This window comes from Monodelphis domestica, chromosome 1 (genome assembly GCF_027887165.1).
Source record: "Monodelphis domestica isolate mMonDom1 chromosome 1, mMonDom1.pri, whole genome shotgun sequence".
Classification (NCBI taxonomy): Eukaryota; Metazoa; Chordata; class Mammalia; order Didelphimorphia; family Didelphidae; genus Monodelphis; species Monodelphis domestica.
The window spans coordinates 587,565,814-587,584,907 of NC_077227.1; positions in this window are offsets into that span (position 1 = coordinate 587,565,814).

The window sequence follows — 19,094 nt, forward strand, 5'->3', positions numbered from 1 at the left end:
AAAAAAAAAAGGAAAGAAATATAATGGAGAGGCAGAGAGGTGCCCAGTGGTTTTATGCTATTGGGAAAGCAACTTTTGTGGTAAGGCCTTGTAACATTTTAGTTCAAATAGTCTTTATTGTGCAACAATTTAGTTTAAATTTTTAGGAAAAAAAATTCAATACTTAAAGATTATATTCTTTCTCCATATTTATACATATATATGTATGTATGTATGCATGTATGCATGTATACATATAGTTATTAACTCAGACTTTTGGAATAGGCCCAAAATGTTACTAAACTGCATATACCCTTTGACCTACCTATATCACCACTAGGCCCATACTTCAAAGAAATCAAGAGAGAGAAAAATGCCCTATCTAACAAAAAGTATTCATAGCCACTCTTTTTATGGTGCCAAAGAACTGGAAACTAAAGGGATGCCCACCCACTGAGGAATGGCAAAGTTCTGATATCTGGGTATAATGGAATACTACTGTGCCATAAGAAATGATAAAAGATATTATTTTAGAGAAACCTGGGAAAGCTCATATAAACGAATACGAGTAAAGTGAGAAGAATCAGGAAATCAATTTATACAATAACATTATAAAAACTTTGAAAGAGGGGGCCGCTGGGTAGCTCAGTGGATTGAGAGCCAGGCCTAGAGATGGGAGGTCCTAGGTTCAAATCTGGCCTCAGCCACTTCCTAGCTGTGTGACCCTGGGCAAGTCACTTGACCCCCATTGCCTACCCTTACCACTCTTCTGCCTTGGAGCCAATACACAGTATTGACTCCAAGATGGAAGGTAAGGGTTTAAAAAAAAAAAAAACTTTGAAAGATTTAAGAATTCTTTTTTTTTTTAACCCATACCTTTCCCCTTAGAATCAATATTTTATATTGGTTCCAAGATGGAAGAGCAGTAAATGTGAGGCAAATAAGTGTTGTCCTCAGGGTTACACAGCTAAGAAGTGTCAGAGGTTAAATTTGAACTCAGGTCCTCTCATCTCTGGGACTGGCTCTCAATGTAGTGAACCACATCACTGCCTCCAAGACTTAAAGATTCTGACCAATTACAGTTCCAGAGAACTAATGATGAACCTTGCTTGCCTCCTGATAGGGAAGTGATGGATTCAAGATGCCAAACGAGACATACACATTTTGGATATTCTAAAGCAGGACCTCCCAGCTCTAGGCCTGGCTCTCAATCCACTGAGCCACCTAGCTGCCCCAACTTCAGTCTTAATATTAAACTTTTCTCTCTTTTTAGAACCCAAAAAATTGAGTGCCAAAAAAGGGATACAGGCTAGTGTTAAATTATCATAGTACATAGGTAAATACCTGGGATTAGTAAAATATACATTCATTTAAGTGTGTTACTAAAATCATAATAACTTTTTAATCATCATATATTTCTCAATCAGCAGATACTCAATCAGCACTGGATCCTCTTCATTTCTTGTCATTAAAAAGGCATCCCCACCTTCAAAAAGGCTGGAAACTATGCCATGAAATGGAGGAGATGAAGCAGGTCAAGTGAACATGGGGAAATGCTTAGAGAAAAAAGTAAGGTGAAAAAAGGAAAAAAATAGGGGAGAGGAAACAAAGAGGAAGTGGACAGATATAAAATGTATCAAAAAAGGTAAAAGAATGCATTTTATCAAATGGGTATGGAAATTCTGGAAGGCAAGAATGAAAAGTTGTAATGTCCTGACAGAAGCAAAGGGATACCCTTGATTTAAGAACTTGAAGAAAGTATAATGATGGTCACGATGACAGGAAATTATTTATAACTGGTAGATCAAGACAAAAAAAAACAATTTAAAATGGAATAAAAAATAATGTGTTTGCATATGTGTGTATATATGCATGTGTATATATATGTACACAAGTATAGTAGTAGTCTCTCGGTAACCGAGGATGACGATTGTCTTTGTGTGTTTTTGTGCACAAAGACACTTGTGCATGAAGGAGATGTAAGTGGAAAAGTCGATGCACAGAGACAGTCCCACTCTCTCGGCGTTGGAAGCCTGGGTCCAGTGGCACGAAAAGTCGTTACACCTGGAGACTTCCTCAGCTGCATTGGATGGCCGTGTTGTCTTTTGTGCTCCAACACGCCCTGAGCACTCCACAGTGCTTTGCTGCGTCGCCATCTCAGCTGTTGAACCTTCTTATTGGTTTCTTCCGTCTATTTGGCCGAAGCAGTCTTCACATGCTGGGTGAGCAAAGCCCTGGTTCACCAGGGGTCGACGACCCGATGGCTACCCTCACAAGGTTTGGCTGGCTGTCGAAGCCATTGCCCGGGGTGTGGCCGCTGCCGCATGCTAGCAGCTACTGGGAGCCACAAGTGAGAGCTGGGGGTCAGGTGGGGGTCAGAGGCTGGAAAGCTGCCCTAAGAGGGCACGACAAGCCCTCCATACCAAGGTGCTACCCCTCCTGAACATCCCATACACCCCAAGTATATGCATATACATATATACATACACATACAGATATATGATATATAATTATGCATCTCTAGATATACTATGTGTATATGTGTGTATATACATATACATGTACATACACATGCATATGTATATACATTTGACCTCTTGGTCAAATAAAGCTTGTCCCATAGCGTATATGTACATACACATGTAAATACACAGACACATACTCTTATAAGGAAGAGAGGGTTATAGTAAGAGTTCATGGTCTATATATGACTGGATGTTGGTTCAGGTTCAAAGATCTTCTTCCAAGGGAAACACAGGTATGGACAGCAAGGACAGGTGTAGGAACTCCACAGCAAAATCCTTCCAGGTGCTTGCAGTCAGCAAACCCCCAGAGAGACTGCCAGCTCCTGAGTTCTCAGCTCAACCCTTCCTTTTCAATATTCCAGAATCTTTTCCATGCATTTGTCCTCTGCAGACCATCATCTCTTACTATAACCTTCTCTTCCTTATAAGAATACATACATACATGCATACATACATACACTACAGGACAGGTTTTATTTGAGCCAGAGGAGAGGGGAGAGAGAAACACACAAATCTCAAAGAACTCACAATTGAGCCAATAAATAGTCAAAACAACTTTTCTTTCTTTGCGAGGCCTCCAAGATCTTCACCAGGGAACTCTACCAGCATGCCATTCTTGCCCTAGGGGGAAGAGGTCCCAGTCAGAGAACCATATAATTTCAGAGATAAAAGGATACATTAGTGTCCGTCCACTCCAGCCCATACCCAAAAGGAATTAATCTGCCATTAGAAGTGGACATTTGGCCTCTTATTGAAGCTTTCCATTGCCCTTTTGGACAGATCTAATTATTGGGAATTTTTTCCTGACTGACTGAACATGCCTCTTTGCAACTTCATCCTTTTATTCTTGGTTCTCTTCACCGGGGCCAAACAGAACAAGCTTAATTCCTTTTCTGTACAACAGACCTTCAAATATCTGAAAATAGCAATGATATTCTCTCATCTTTCCTTATTCTAACTAAACAACTCACATTCCTTCAATCAATCCTTCTACAATATAGACTCAAGTCCCTCTGCCATCCTTGTTGCCTTCTCTGGACACTCAATCTTATTCATTTCCTCTTTGAACTGTGGCATCCAGAGCTGAACCCAATACTCCAGATGCTGCTGCCTCCCCCAGGGACCTATTCAGACCTCTTTGAACTAATACTAGTTTGCCTCTCCAAAGAGGTGAGAATTTAGGGATGATAGAGAGGTGATGCCTCCTTACCTAGATCTACATAGTCCACATAACTCAGAATACCAAATGAAGATAAACGTCTAAGTTTGCTCTTCCTTATTTTGTTTTTTTTCCTTTACTTTGTTTCTCCGTGTTCCTTGGCTATAATCTCTTCTCTGTTAATGAACTCTTCCACTTGGTCCAAGAATTATTTTGTTGCTGTGCTATTATATTATTTGGTATTATACCAAAATGACATCACCAAGTCAGGGTCAGTGTATAGCATGTCTGACTGTGACTGATCCCACGATTGTGAGGGGCATAATACACATTTGGAATGGAGATGTCTCTAAATTTGCACATCTCTCATTTCTTTTGAGCTACTGCAATTCTGCCTTGCTCATGGATCACAGTGCCTTCTTTGATGTGGACTTTCCAGGCTGGCTGGCTGGCTGGTACTGCACCAAATGGTTTTTCAGAAAGGCCTGTGGAGTGTCCAGGTGTCACCTTTTCTGACCTCTGTGTGAGCACTTGCCTTGTGTGCGTTCTCTGTAAAATAGTCTTTTAGACAAATCTATGATTGGCCTTTGAACAATGCGACCAGATCATCGGAGGTGCACTCTCTGCAGAAGAGGCTGAATGCTTGGCAGTTCAGTTTGAGAATGGACCCCAAGATCTAGTACCTCATTTTGCCAGATGATCTTCGGAATCTTCCTAAAACAATTCAAATGTTAGTGATTCAATTTCCTGGCATGCCACTGATAGATCGTCCATGGTGCACCAGGCATACAATAATGAGGTGAGCACAATATATTGCTCAATAGATCTTCAGTTTGGTAGGCAGCCTAATATGTCTTCTCTTCCACACTTTTCCTTCAGAGCCTCCCAAACACTAAGCTGGCTCTGGCAATGTGTGGATCGACGTCATCATCTATGTGTAATCCATGGAAACTCTACTGCCAACGTAAGTTAACTTATCCACAGAATTTAAAATCTCTTTGTGCTAAGGGATCTTTGTCACTAAGACCAGTCTGAACCTGTAAGATTCCCTTCTTGTTCTTTTCCACTGATTTCTCCCCAGGCTCTCCAAACTTCTCCAAGATGGTCCCAAATCTTGGGTATCAAAAACTAAAAACAAAAAAGAGGATCCTGGGATTGAGTCTGAGGTGGTGATCATGAGACTGAGCGCTAGAAGAGACCTTAAAAAGCTTCGAGAGCAGAAGTGTCAAACATGGGACTCAGGAGCTGCCCTAGATTCCAATGTAACCGAGAAATAGATCAACAAAATTAATTTTAAAAATGCAACAGGAAATTTGTGATTATTGGACAAATATAAATTGCTTGAATATGGCTTCATTGGCAGAGATGAAGACTGGTAATAAATACTAATTTGTTACTATGAGCAAGAGTAAGGTTTTTCCCTGAGAAGGACCAGCCATGAACCCAAAAAAGATTGTCTAAAAATATACAATAATCTCAAGGTTTTCTGGATGAGTACTTCCCTGAAATGCCACCTGCCGCCTGAAAATGTTGACTGGTAAAGGAAGGACAATACCTCTCTGGATTGCAACCTGCTATTTCAGAGTAGGATCTCCTCAGAGTCTGGACAAAGAAGGAATAGAGAAGTTTCTACAAATCCCAGTCTCAGCTGTCCTTTTGGAGAACATGCAGCACTCTCCCCGTCTCGGCTCCATCAGGAATGAGGCTTCATACAAACATAATGCATTAGTGGGAGAATACACCTCAGGTTAATGGGAAGAATGCTGTGTAATTATGGTTCTTGCTTTGTTATTTGAGTAAATGCTGTTGTTAAAAATTAATTTAGTCAGCTGGCAGATTTGCTAATGGGAAACATGCTGGTAGGTACTAAAGAGTTACAGGAGTAGGAATGTCTCTCACACTCATACACACACACACAGAGTTACCCCTAGAATTATGATAATACTTGTAGTAGCTGAGCCCATTTTCCCCTGAATTCTGTATGTGCTCGTGGGAGAGTGTGCCCCCACTTTTGGGAGGTGTTGGTATTAACTCTTTTTACTATACAACCTTTTTTTTAAAGCCCTTACTTTCTGTCTTGGAGTCAATACTGTGTATTGACTCCAAGGCAGAAGAGTGGTAAGGGCTAGGCAATGGGGTTTAAGTGACTTGCTCAGGGTCACACAGCTGGGAAGTGTCTGAGGCCAGATTTGAACCTAGGACCTCCCATCTCTAGGCCTGACTCTCAATCCACTGAGCTACCCAGCTGCCCCCTTTACTATACCACCTTAAAAAATACCTCAGACACTTATTAATGGTATGACCCTGGGCAAGTCACTTCACACTGTTTGCCTCCGTTTCCTTATCTGTAAAATGAGATGGGAAGAAGAAATGGCAAACCCCTCCAGTATCTCTACCAAGAAAACCTCAAATGGGGTCACTAAGAGTTAGAACATGACTGAAAGGACTCAACAACAACAAATTCTCAGTTCCTAGAATGATGCCTCAGTAAACAATACGTGTTTAATAAATTTTTTCAATTTAATGATATAAAGTAATTATTGCTGTGCAGTTTTGTTCATTAAAATGAGTTCATTTCATTAAAAAAGTATAACAAATTGGTTTATTATATGTTCTATGCTCCTCTCACTCTAGCTTCTTAAGGCTGTGATCATCTGAAAAGAACATGATAGATACCAAATCAATAATAATACAGGCTTTTAAAATACCTTCTATTAAGACAGGCCAGATTTACTGTAGTTAGAACTGATCAAGTTCTGAATTTTTAAGCCATATGGTATATTACAGATTTTAAGGCCACGACCCCAACTCCAACTTGTCCTGTTAAGTTAGGTCCCCGCAGGGTAACTGCTGCTTCTCCCTTCAGTTCTAAAATGACTTTGTGGGATTGGGAGTGTTTCTTCTTCTTCTTTTTCTTCTTCCCAAATGCAACATCAGTTTATTTTCAGAAATAATCATTAGTCAAAACTTAAGCACATTTTTTCCCTATTACTATTGTTCATGAGCCCCCAGGAGTGTGCTTCCCCATTGATTGCTAATAAATATCAATTAGCTAGACTTAATTAGCTTTAGAAATAGGTATTTTTTAAGGTGGTATAGTAAGAAGAGTTTAATACCAGCACATCCCAAAAGGGAGGACACAAGCACATACAGAATTCAGGGGAAAGTGGGCTCAGCTTAAAGTACAAATGGAATAAAGCTCCTCATTGCCCCAGGTCTTTTTCTCCCCTTCACAGGGTCCTTAAAAAGTTCCCCTTAGATACAACATAATTTTCTACTGGGCTACTTAAAGAGTCCTTAAAGCTGACTTCTCTCAGTATGACTATTTTGCTTTTGGCTCCCAGTGAAAATACTTATATCAGCCACTGCTAGGATGCCCACGAGAAGTCCAAAATATTCCAGCCTCTTCAAGTTCACAAGATCATCTTTTGGCCAAAGACATTGGGGGGGGGGGGGGAGAGCTGGGGTAGCGGGAGGACAGAACCTTTCTCCTCCTCTCTTACTCCTCTGCAATTTTTTCTCAAGGACTTGGATGAAGTTGTCCTCTCAAGGCTGATGTGATATCCAGGTCTCTAAATTAGCTTGCTACTTATCTCACACCCAGAGGACTTGGTTGAAGCTCTTTAATCAGGCCCAATACATTTCCTATGTAGGTTTCTTTCATTTTATCCAAAGACTTTTGCTTCTTCCAGATGTACTAAGAACTTTTTTTGCGCCTGGTCTAATGCCTTAGATTGACTAATTCAATACCGGTTTGCTTATCTTGTGATTGATTAATTGGTTCAATTGACCCCTTCCCTCTCATCCTTATTCTGGCATAAAGGAGAGATCACTGGCACCCACTGTTGTCTACCTATGTGCTAAACAAAGGCTGGTGGCATATAGGAACACTGGAAGATTGTTTCGGAATTATTTTTAAATGACACAAGGAACATGCTCTACCCACAGCTTTCTACCCACAGTCTCCTGCTACGACCTTGCTTCCTGAAGGAAATTTTGCTTTATGTTGTCTTCTGATGCCACAGTGTGGTTGTAGTTAAATGCTTGAGTAGCATATAACATCTCTCCTCAAACGGTCCCCATGTAATACGCGTTCCACTCATCTCTGGAACCCTTTGCTAGCCCAAGTTTAGTCTGATTTTTTAAACTAATAATAGAAATATATCTTTAGTTCCTATTTTCTACCCACTGATGGAGTGACAGTCACAAACTTAAAAGTAAAGTCTTTGACTGGGAGCAAATAACCAAAGAAAATAGAAAAAATCACACAACAATATCATTCTTTGTTCTATTCCTCCATTAAGGGAAACAACAATGGTACCATTGACCATGGGGCAGCTAGGTGGCACAGTGGATAGAGTGCCAGGTGAGAAGCCAGGAAGACTCATCTTCCTGAGTTCAAATCTGGCCTCAGACACTAGCTGTGGCCCTGGGCAAGTCACTTAACCCTGTTTGCCTCAGTTTCCTCATCTGGGAAATCAGTTAGAGAAAAATACTCTAGTAGCTCTGCTTGTGAGGAAGAGAGGAAATTCCTGAGAAACTCACACACATACATACGTACACACACCATATATATGCATATATACACCATAATGTATAAATATAATATATACCATTATATACCAAATATAATAAATATACCATAAATATATATAAATATAAAAATACACCATAAATATACATAGACACATATATGTTTTTATATGTGCATCATACCAGGGAGGTTTTATATACACATAAATAATTATATATATAAAACATTGGAATGGCCTATTCCCCATAGTGTACAACCCATGCATCCAGACCTTTCTTAGGAGACAGAGGGAGGAAAAGCAACAGACTAGGCACACAACAAAGGGAGACCTTACAGAAGCAACTGTCTCCTGTGACTAGAGGACCAGAATATTTGTAGTGTGATAGTCCATCTAGTAACTCCCGGGAAGGGGACAAAATATCAACATGACCCATTTTCAGGGTAATGACTTGGGGTCTCCCAAAGGAGTAAGGAAGGTTATGGTGCTGCGCTGATAGAAGGATGCCTGGGAGAGGAAGCCCAGCTCTCCAGATTTGGAGTTTCAGCTGTCTCACCCTAGTTATAGCTCTGATTATATCTGATATTTATCCTTCTAGGAGTTCCCGAGCTAGCTCTTTTTTTTTTTAAACCCTTACCTTCTGTCTTGTAATCAATACTATATATTGGTTCCAAGGCAGAAGAGTGGTAAGGGCTAGGCAGTGGGGGTTAGGTGACTTGCCCAGGGTCACACAGCTGGAAAATTTGAACCTAGGACCTCCTGTCTCTAGGCATGGCTCCCAAGCCATTGAGCTACCCACCTGCCCCCAACTGAACTAGTTCTTTCATAAAGCCTCCTCTACTCAGCCCTTTTTTAAAATCTTAAAGCATTTTCATTCTGTATCATTACACAAGCAGTTGGGCATTTCTTGGGCAAGTCATTTAACCTCAGTTTTCTCATCTATAAAATAAAAGAATTGGATCTCACAGCCACGAAGGTCCCCTACATCTTTGGTCTTGCATGTTTTTTAATTGTATCTTGTATTTTCTGTTTTTTCCAACTATATTGTGAGCATTTTTTGGGTCAAAGGATCTATTTAAAAATAAATATTCCATGCATTGAGAGCCAGGCCTAGAGACAGGAGGTCCTGGATTCAAATTTGGCCTCAGATACTTCCCAGCTGTGTGACCCTGGGCAAGTCATTTAATCCCCATTGCCTAGCCCTTACCACTCTTCTGCCCTAGAACACAGTATTGACTCCAAGATGGAAGGTAAGGGTTTTAGAAACTAAAATAAATAAACAAACAAACAAATAAATAAATAGACAAATAAATAAGCGAATGGATGAATGAATAAATAAATGAATGAATAGATAAATAAATAAATATTCCAGGTGCTTAACAGAGTGTCCTGGTCATGCAATTTGCTGTTAAAAAAAAAAAAAAGACAGGGATGGTGGTGGCTTGGTCACATGACAAGTTTGTGTGGAAGCAAGAACTTAGATCATTAAAAAGTAATTTTTTTACACAAAAATTTTGGTGGAGGAAGAGAACAGGAGACTTAGAAAGTGTGTAAGGGAAAGAATGTGGCTGAAAGATACGGGGAAGGAGCGCTAGTCTTCTAACCCAAACCCTGACTCCACACCTGGAGATCTTTCTGCTCAAATGAAAACGAAGCCACTTAAAGAGCTCCGGCAGCTGAAAGGCTTTGCTAACGTGTGCCGTTGCAACTAAGAACCACTAGATGGTGCCCAAGGCCCACTTCTTGGGCTGAGAATGGTCCGCTTTTACTCTCCGGGAAGAATGAATTGATGTTCATTACATAACTAAGACCCGTCTGAGCAAAACTGTGAAGAGTGCTTTCTCCAGCCCCAAGCCCCTCACGCTCCCCCAGTGTAAATCAGTCCGATGGAGAACACCCAGCTTTGAGTCTTGACCTCTAGATTGGTTTCCTCATCTATAAAATGGACGGAGTCGGTGCTCTAAGGTCCTTTACATCTCTAAATTGATTCCCCACTCATTCACGCCCCCATCCCCGTTAGAAAATGCTCAGGAAACAGCACAAAATATGTTCACTCAGATGAATAAAATAACAACGAGCACTTAATTATGGAGAGCTCTAAAGTTTCCAAAGTACTTTATAAACATTTTATTTTATTATCACTACAACTATGGGAGGTAGGTATTATTGGCCCCATTTTACAAATGGGTAAACTGAGGCAGTTTTTTTTTTTTTTTTTTAGTGGCATCCCCATATAGCTAGGATCTGAGGATAAATTGAAACTCAGGTTTTCCCAGTTCCTGATCCAGCATCCATCAACGATATCTTTGGGCAAATAGTTTTGAGGGGTTTGAAGCAGAGCACTGTGCCAAAGTCCTCTTTGTTGGATACATCCACTACTACTGGGCATCATCCTTTGTGTCCATCTGCCAGACAGCCCTTCCCTTCCAGGAGGGGACTAACTTCTTCCAGGTGTAGCCCTTCATACTATCAAAAGCAGCTTTCAAGAAGCCCCAGCAAAAAGGTCTTGTAAAGGTTAAGGTCAAATCTCCTTTTTTAAACTAAATTTAATTTTTAACTAAAAAAATTTTAATTACAAGCATTCCTTCACTTCATGGGGGTTAGGGGTTCTGAACACCTGTGATCAGGAAAATGAGTAAAATTTTTTGGCCCTCCCTTCATACCACAGAGGAAGTCTGAGTTTTTTTTTTCTTTTTCTTCTATAGGGCATTTATAGGACTTATAGTAAAATGTGGGTCAAATATTTGGTTATAGGATTATCTAATTTCTAAACTTTTTTTCTGTGACCTCTGTGGCTTCCACAAAACTCCCCCCAAATTCCAATTTAATGTCTTATGCCAACCTGTGATATATTGAAACCAATAAGGAAAATCATCACGGGGACAATATACCTGTACTTTTTTCAAACTCTTTAATAAGAGTTAAGACTAGAATCTCTGATCTTGGTCTTCTACTGAACTTGGAGTTAGAAAATAGTATTAGGGGTAGTTAGGTAGGTAGCACAGTAAATAAAGCACCAGGTCTGATGTCAGGAGGTCCTGTGTTTAAATCTGTCCTCAGACACTGCCTGGCTATGTGACCCTGGGCAAGTCAGTGCCCTTACCACTTTTCTGATTTGGCATCAATATACAGTATCAAATATTATTTCATTTCATTTTTATTTTTTTAAACCCTTACCTTCTGTCTTAGAATCAATACTCTGTCTTAGAATGAATAAGAAGGTAAAGGTTTAAAAATAATAATAATTATAGTAATGGTGATGAGGAGGATGAGGAGGATGACAATTACAAAGATGATGTTTATATAGAACTTTTACATGTAGTATTTGATTTTGTCTTCCCCTGCTATATCCCTAACTGGAATCCTTTCGAATCTGCCTTAGTAAAATGGCAAAGGAGAAGGGGAGAGCTAGGATGCTAAGTTTCTTTTCAACCTTATACTGCCGAGACCCTTGGATGTGGCAACCTCATCCAGTTTTTTTCTCCCACATTTCTGCCTTTGTTATATAACCAGTTGAGCCTCAAAATCCATTGTTATAAGGGACTGGTCTCTAGAAACTGGAAAAGGGATGGATTCAGGCAGAAATAGAGTTGAAATAAAAACAAAAGCTAGTGATAAAAATTTATTTTAATTTTTTAAAAATTATTTTAAAATCACTGGTTGGATGGGGGGAGGGAGGAAAAGAAAATGATCTTTGTCTCTAATGAATAATGCTTGGAAATGATCAAATAAAAAATTTAAAAAAAACAACCAAATAGAAAAAGAAGCATGTACATTAAAATCAACTTGTCCTTTTTAAAAAAAGGTAATTAAAATAAAATAAAATAAAATCACTAGTTCCGGGGCAGCTCAGTAAATTGAGAGCCAAACCTAGAAATGGGTTCAAATCTGACTTCAGACATTCCTAGCTGTGTGACCCTGGACAAGTCATTTAACCCCCATTGCCTAGCTGTTACCACTCTTTTGCCAATACATAATATTGATTCTAAGACAAGAACTAAGGATTTTTAAAAAAAAAACACTGGTCATCCTGTTGAATTTGCTAGTGAGGTGAAGCCTCTCCTAAAAATGCTGCTGAACTTGAAGTCAAGAGAGTCTGGTTCTAGTCTCAGCTCTTTCATTATAGAGCGATGAGACTGCAGACAAGACCCTTAGGGGTATAGATGGGCTCTAGAACTGGAAGGGATAGACTTTAGAGACTATCTGGTGAAACCCCTCATTTTATAGTGGGAGAAACTGAGTCCCAGAGAAGTTTAGTGATTTTTACCAAGATCACACAGATAGCAAATAGCTGACAGGAACCCAGTATTTTGAACCTGAGGCAGCTACATGGCACAGTAGATAAGAGTATTAGTCCTGGAGTCAGGAAGACATGAGTTCAAATCCAGCCTCAGACAAATATTAGCCATGTGATCCTTGGGCAAATCACTTAACCCTGTTTGTCTCAGTTTTCTCATCTGCAAAATGGGCTGCAGACTCCAGTAGCTCTGCTGAGAAAACTCCAAATGGAGTCACAAAGAGTAGGACATGAAACAACAATTACCACCCAGGTCTTTTTGGCACAAAAATCAGTGCTCTCTCCTCCTCTGAGAAATGAGGAGGTTGAACAAAATAGGTTCTGAGGTCCTTTGGCTCTAACTTTCTATGAATCTTACAACACTTTCCATACTTAACATACATATACCCAGATGTGGCTGTAGCCTCTTAATCTTCAGCTGTTTCACCTATTTAGTTCAGAAATATAATATACTTCTTAGATGGGGAGATTTACTTATTCCTAAAATGCTGAACTACCAAGTTCAGCTTCCAATGTCTTATGGCAAGAACTTCCATGAAGGAATTTATATTTCAGATCAGGATTAGATAAAAGGACCTCTAAATTCCCTTTCAACTCTACGCTTCCCTGATCTTATTAACTGTCATAGAGAAATAAAGCTGACTCTGTAGATGCCAAACAAATGCAAATGTTTAGTCAAAGACAACTTTACTCATCTTTGGGCATTTTCTCTAGCTGTCCCCCAGACCTAGAATGTTCTCTCTCTTCCCTTCTGCCTCCAGGCTTCCTTTGAGTCTCAGCTTAAACCCTACCTTTTTCAAGAGGCCCTTTCCTTTCCCAATTTCCCCAGTACCATTTCTCTGAAATTACTTTCCATTAACACTGTATAAATCTTGTTGGTACATTTTTTGGAATGTTGTCTCCCCAGTAGAAAGGGAGCTCTTTGAAGGCAGAACTGTATTTTTTACTTTCTTTGTATCCCTAGGACTTAGCACAATTCCTGGGAGACAGGAAGTGCTTAATAAAGGCTTATTATCTAATTAATGAAGCAGATATAGTCCTTTTATTGTGGATGTGGGTGACATGTTTGGGCTCTCAAATGGCACAACATGATCCTACGAAACTGATAAAATTTAACTTATAGACAGATCACAACTAGAGGTGCTTTGGCAGAAGAATTCATCACCCTCTGGCCAATCCTATGAGATGAACCTCTTTACCCTTAGGTTGGTTCTTGGAAATGGAAATATTTGATGACCATATACATTTCCATTGTCCAAGGACCAACCTAGCTAAGTATAGCGAAATACATTAACACAGAACTCTTCTGCCAAAGAAACTCTTTTTATTTTTAAACCCTTACCTTCCATCTTAGAATAAATATTGGGTGTTGATTCCAATGCAGAAGAGAGGTAAAGGTTAGGCAATGGGGGTTAAGTGACTTGCCCAAGGTCACACAGCTAGGACGTGTCTGAGGTCAGATTTGAACCTAGGACCTTCAGTCTCTGAGCCCACCTCTCAATCCACTGAGCTACCCAGCTGCCCCCCCAAAGCAACTCTTAAGTGCTAAAGGTATGGGGAGCTGTGATCTGTGATAGTGATGGGAATATTCACACAGATTAAATTTCAAAACTTTGAAGTATTGAGGGAGATATAACCTAAAAGTGGCAGCCTTCTCTACTGAACGCTGAATGGTTATTAAACATTTCTTAATGGCTATGTTGTACATTGCTATAAACTATAATATAGAGAGCAGACGATTTCTATTCTCAACCCAAGGATTATATATAATTAACTGATGATTGCATGTTTCATTAGGGAAAGTTAGTCTATCAGGGAGGTGGCTGCTAACTTACATTTGTTTATTTATCTGTTTCAATAATTGTTGGCTCAGGTTTTTGGGATGGAGTAAAGTAGTCTTGTCACGGGGGCGGGATCAACAAAAGGATTATTAAAGATGACAGAAATATGTGTAGTATCAGGCCCATGGTCATCCTAGGTCCTGGGATTTTTCCTTGAAGGTGCCTTCCAACATTGAACTCTATGCTTGCTTTATTATTATTTTTTTAAAGTAAAAGCCAAGTAGCTCTTGTGACTTCCATGTTAATTAGCCTCTTTTTGGGTATGCCTGGTGGGTATTTGGTCACTCTCCTCTCTATTCCATCTCCCTACAGTTGTTAGATGGCTATTCCTAAAAGATAAATATGACCATCATCAATATCATAAATACAACCAATCATTGGTGGCTTTCTATTGCCTCTAGGGTAAAATACAAAATCTTCATTTTAAAATTTAAAGTCCTTCACCTTATGGCTGTCTCCTCCCTTTCTAGTCTTTTTTCCCATTGCCCTCCCATATGTGGTCTACATTCCAATCAAGCTGATTTTGTAGGCTGTTCCCAATATGAAACATTCTACCTTTCCACAGGTAGTTCCTCTCAATGTCTAGATTAGTTCCCCAACTCCTATTTGAACTAGTAGACTGAGCCAACTATTACTTTTACTCTCAGCATACTGGGGGTAACTCTGAGAGGTCAGAGAAGGTTTTGTAATATAATTACTGACAAGCCCCCACTGGTGTTCTCCTCATTGATTATCAATAGGACAGCTAGAATAAATAAGCTTTTTTTTTAATTGAAATTTTTTATTTAATTAAGTGATTTAGTATATTTTTCCATGTTTACATGATTCATGTTCTTTCCTCCTCTCCTCCTCCCCACCCCCATAGCCAACGAGCAATTCAATTGGGTTTTACATGTGTCATTGATCCAGACCTATTTCCATATTATTAATATTTGCACTCGGGTGATCATTTAGAGTCTACATCCCCAACCATATCCCCATCGACCCATGTTGTTTTTCCTCTGTATTTCTACTCCCATAGTTCTTCCTCTAGATGTGGATAGTGTTCTTTCTCATAAGTCCCTCAGAATTGTCCTGGATTATTGCATTGCTGCTAGTAGAAAAGTCCATTACATTCTATTTTGCCACAGTGTATCAGTCTCTGTACGTTTTCCTGGTTCTGCTCCTCTCACTCTGCATCAATTCCTGGAGGTTGTTCCAGTCCCCATGGAATTCCTCCAGTTTATTATTTTATTATTATTATTCCTTTGAGCACAATAGAATTCCATCACCAACATATACCACAATTTGTTCAGTCATTCCCCAATTGAAGGGCATCCCCTCATTTTCCAAGTTTTTGCCACCACAAAGAGCGCAGCTATGAATATTTTTGTACAAGTCTTTTTCCTTATTATCTCTTTGGGGTACAAACCCAGCAGTGCTATGGCTGAATCAAAGGGCAGACAGTCTTTTAGTGCCCTTTGGGCATAGTTCCAAATTGCCCTCCAGAATGGTTGGATCAATTCACAACTCCACCAACAATGCATTAATGTCCCTACTTTGCCGCATCCCCTCCAGCATTCATTACTTTCCTTCGCTATCATGTTATCCAATCTGCTTGGTGTGAGGTGATACCTCAGAGTTGTTTTGATTTGCATCTCTCTGATTATAAGAGATGTGGAGCACTTCTTCATGTGATTATTGATAGTTTTGATTTCTTTATCTGAAAATTGCCTATTCATGTCCCTTGCCCATTTATCAATTGGGGAATGGCTTGATTTTTTATACAATTGATTTATCTCCTTATAAATCTGAGTAGTTAGACTATAATAAATGAACTTAAAAAAAAAAAGATTATACAAAGGTAGAATAGCAAGAACAGTTGGCCCAAAACCATTCCCTCAAAAGTCTGGAACATACTCTTTCATAAGTATATACAGAGTCCAGAAGAAAGTAGATCCAAGATAAGAGCTTGTTTGGAATTCCCAGCTTTTAGCTGTATGTGCTCCCTTTGTGTAATCATTATGAAGTTCCTCTAAGGTGGTTGGAGCTTTCTGCAAACTCGTTCCCTTATAGAGTCCTGAGGCTGACTATATTTGGTGTATTTAATTTGTCCTCAGCATCCAGTTCAGATGTTGCTATCAGCCACCACTATTCTGGGGACACTGCTGCCATGAGAAGTACCAACTTTTTGATGGTTATAAGGCTTTACTCTGGAAAAGGGAGAGACAGGGAAACAGAGATTCTCTCTTCCCCATCTTACCTTCCTGTCCCCAAGCAATTCCCTCTCAGGGGGTTGGCTAGAGCTCTTTCATTATTAGGTGGGTTTATTATTGAAATGTCATATTCCCATTTGGCCTGATGCTTTAACCAAAGTCCTACAAGGAATGGCTCAATAAATTGTGGTATCTGTGGGTGAATATTATTTTGCTGAAAGGAATAAAGAACTGGAGGAATTCTAAGTGAACTGGAATGACCTCCAGGAATTGATGCAAAGTCCTACAAGGTGTGAACGACTCTCTGTAACCAATCATAAGAGGTTTCCTGGGTGGGGTGAGTCTGTTTTTATTCACTGTGTACCTAGTTTATGCCTTTAGTTGAGTAAGTCAATAGAGGTGTCTAGGGATTGTTTGCCTCTTTTTTAGATGGTGGAATGATTTTGTAAAGAGGAAATTTCACCTGGTAAAGGTATCAGGTGTAGAATGCAAAAAAGGCCAAAAATGCAGGCTAGGCGGGTAACAAACGCAAAGATCTTGCTGCCTCTGTCCTAGTTTGCCTCTTTGTCTATTCTTCACCTATTCACCTATGTGCGATCATGGAAAAGACTTAAGAATTTGAAAACTGGAGGATCTTGAACTCCAGAAATGTTGGACAAATGACCATTACCTGGATTACAGTATAACCTTCAAAGGCCTGTGTCCTCTCCCTATGTTAAATTGAAAACTGGGAAGCATATTAAATGTTTGCCATAAACTGGTCTGAGGTTTGAACAGAGAAATCCAGGTCCTGGAATACAGAGGGAACAAAGGGAAATCTAAGCCTAGAGTTATTAGCTAGCTGAGAACACTGCTCTTTATTCCAAAGAACTTGGCACTGGGGACTGAGAATCTCCCACAGGAGAAGTGTGAGAAGTCTCTGGAGCCAATAGTCTAATAGCCCTAGGGAAAGAGTTTTCTTCACTTTTTTAAAAGAACTAGGCAAAGCCAAAAGCTTTTATTTAATTTGGAAGAGCATGGTAGCACTTGCCCTTCTTTTAAAGAGAGAACTAAGGATTTTAGCTGAGTCAGAAACTCAAGACATCATGTCCAGCTGAGCATCACCCAGCAGAGACAAGTGTCTGACTGATTAGTGTTGGGTAAAGAGACCATCAATGAAGTAGCACCTGGCAGAGATGATGAGTTTGCTTGAGCCCTGCCAAATGGAGAGTATGAAAGCTCAGCGGAAGCAGTCAGTGACATCACCAGCATACATCAGCATCCTTGTGGAGGAATGAATTGCCTCCCATCCATGTATTCTTTCTATATTTATTCCTGATCACGAGCACCCTCGGCACATTTGTCCTGGCTCAAGGTGTTTCTTATGTGTGTCCACTCTTCCCACTGACACTACATCCTGGCAGAATGTGTTGCTTCTGGCTTATGGCAGAAATCGTTTGTTGCTGTGAAATGTTTTGTTGTTACTTTTCTTACTGTACCATTTCTTTAAATATTTTTACTTTGTATCAATTGTATCATCTGGCTGACTATTAAAGATAAAGGCATTGGTGGGGGCTCATGAGTTATTGTTTTGCCTAAGTAGCACTTGAATTCTGAAGTCACCTGTGAGTTGAGAGAGACCATCAGGAATTGTAGAGATAAAAGTCTCTAAAGTACTTTGTGGGGCCAGGTGGTGGCATAGTACATAGACTGACAGACCTAGAGTTGGGAGGACCTGGTTTCAAATTTGGACTCAGATATCTAGTTGGGTGACCCTAGGTAAGTCACTTAGCCCTGTTTGCCTAATTTTTGTCCTTCTGTCTTAGAGTTGTTAATGAGACAGAAAGTCAGGGTGAAAAATAATAATAATAAAGTACTCTGTATACATTTAAAGTGCTATATAAAGTCAGCTATTATAAAGAAATAGTCAGCTACAGCAGGTGTAGAAGATGTTAGACTATAGGTCTAGAGCTCATACAAAGAAGCATGAATATGAATGTGCACACAGAAACTGAATGTTGAACTATTCACCTGGTATTAAACTCTTTATCCTGCTGAGGAAGAAACTCTCCAGGTAGCTAGACGGTACAGTGGAAAGAGCACTGAATTTTTTTTTTTAAAGACCAGAATTCAAATCTTGCCTCAGAAATTTATCAGCTGAGTGACCCTGGGCAAGTCATTCAGACTCAGTTTCATCATCTATAAAAATGGGGATAATACTATCTCCTTACCAGAGTTGTTGTAAGGATAAAGTGAGATAACAAGGATATAGTGACTTGAAAACGTTAAAGCACCAAACAAATGTTAACTATTATTATTCTGAGACCATTTTTTTAGCTGCTTCCTCAGATTCAGTTTAACCCTGGAATTTGTCTTTTCTCTAGTTCCCAGATCAGCAGCCAATGTCTTGTTCAACCCACTTTGGGTCTTCATGACCAACCATGCTCTTCTATTCCTTCCCTATGTTGCTACTTTCCAACCAGTCATTTTTTCTTCACATCCACCATGGGACCCCTCTGTTCACACTGTTCAAGGCCCTCTTTCTTTTCAGATTTTGATATTTAGCTACTACCCAAGCAGGCTCTAT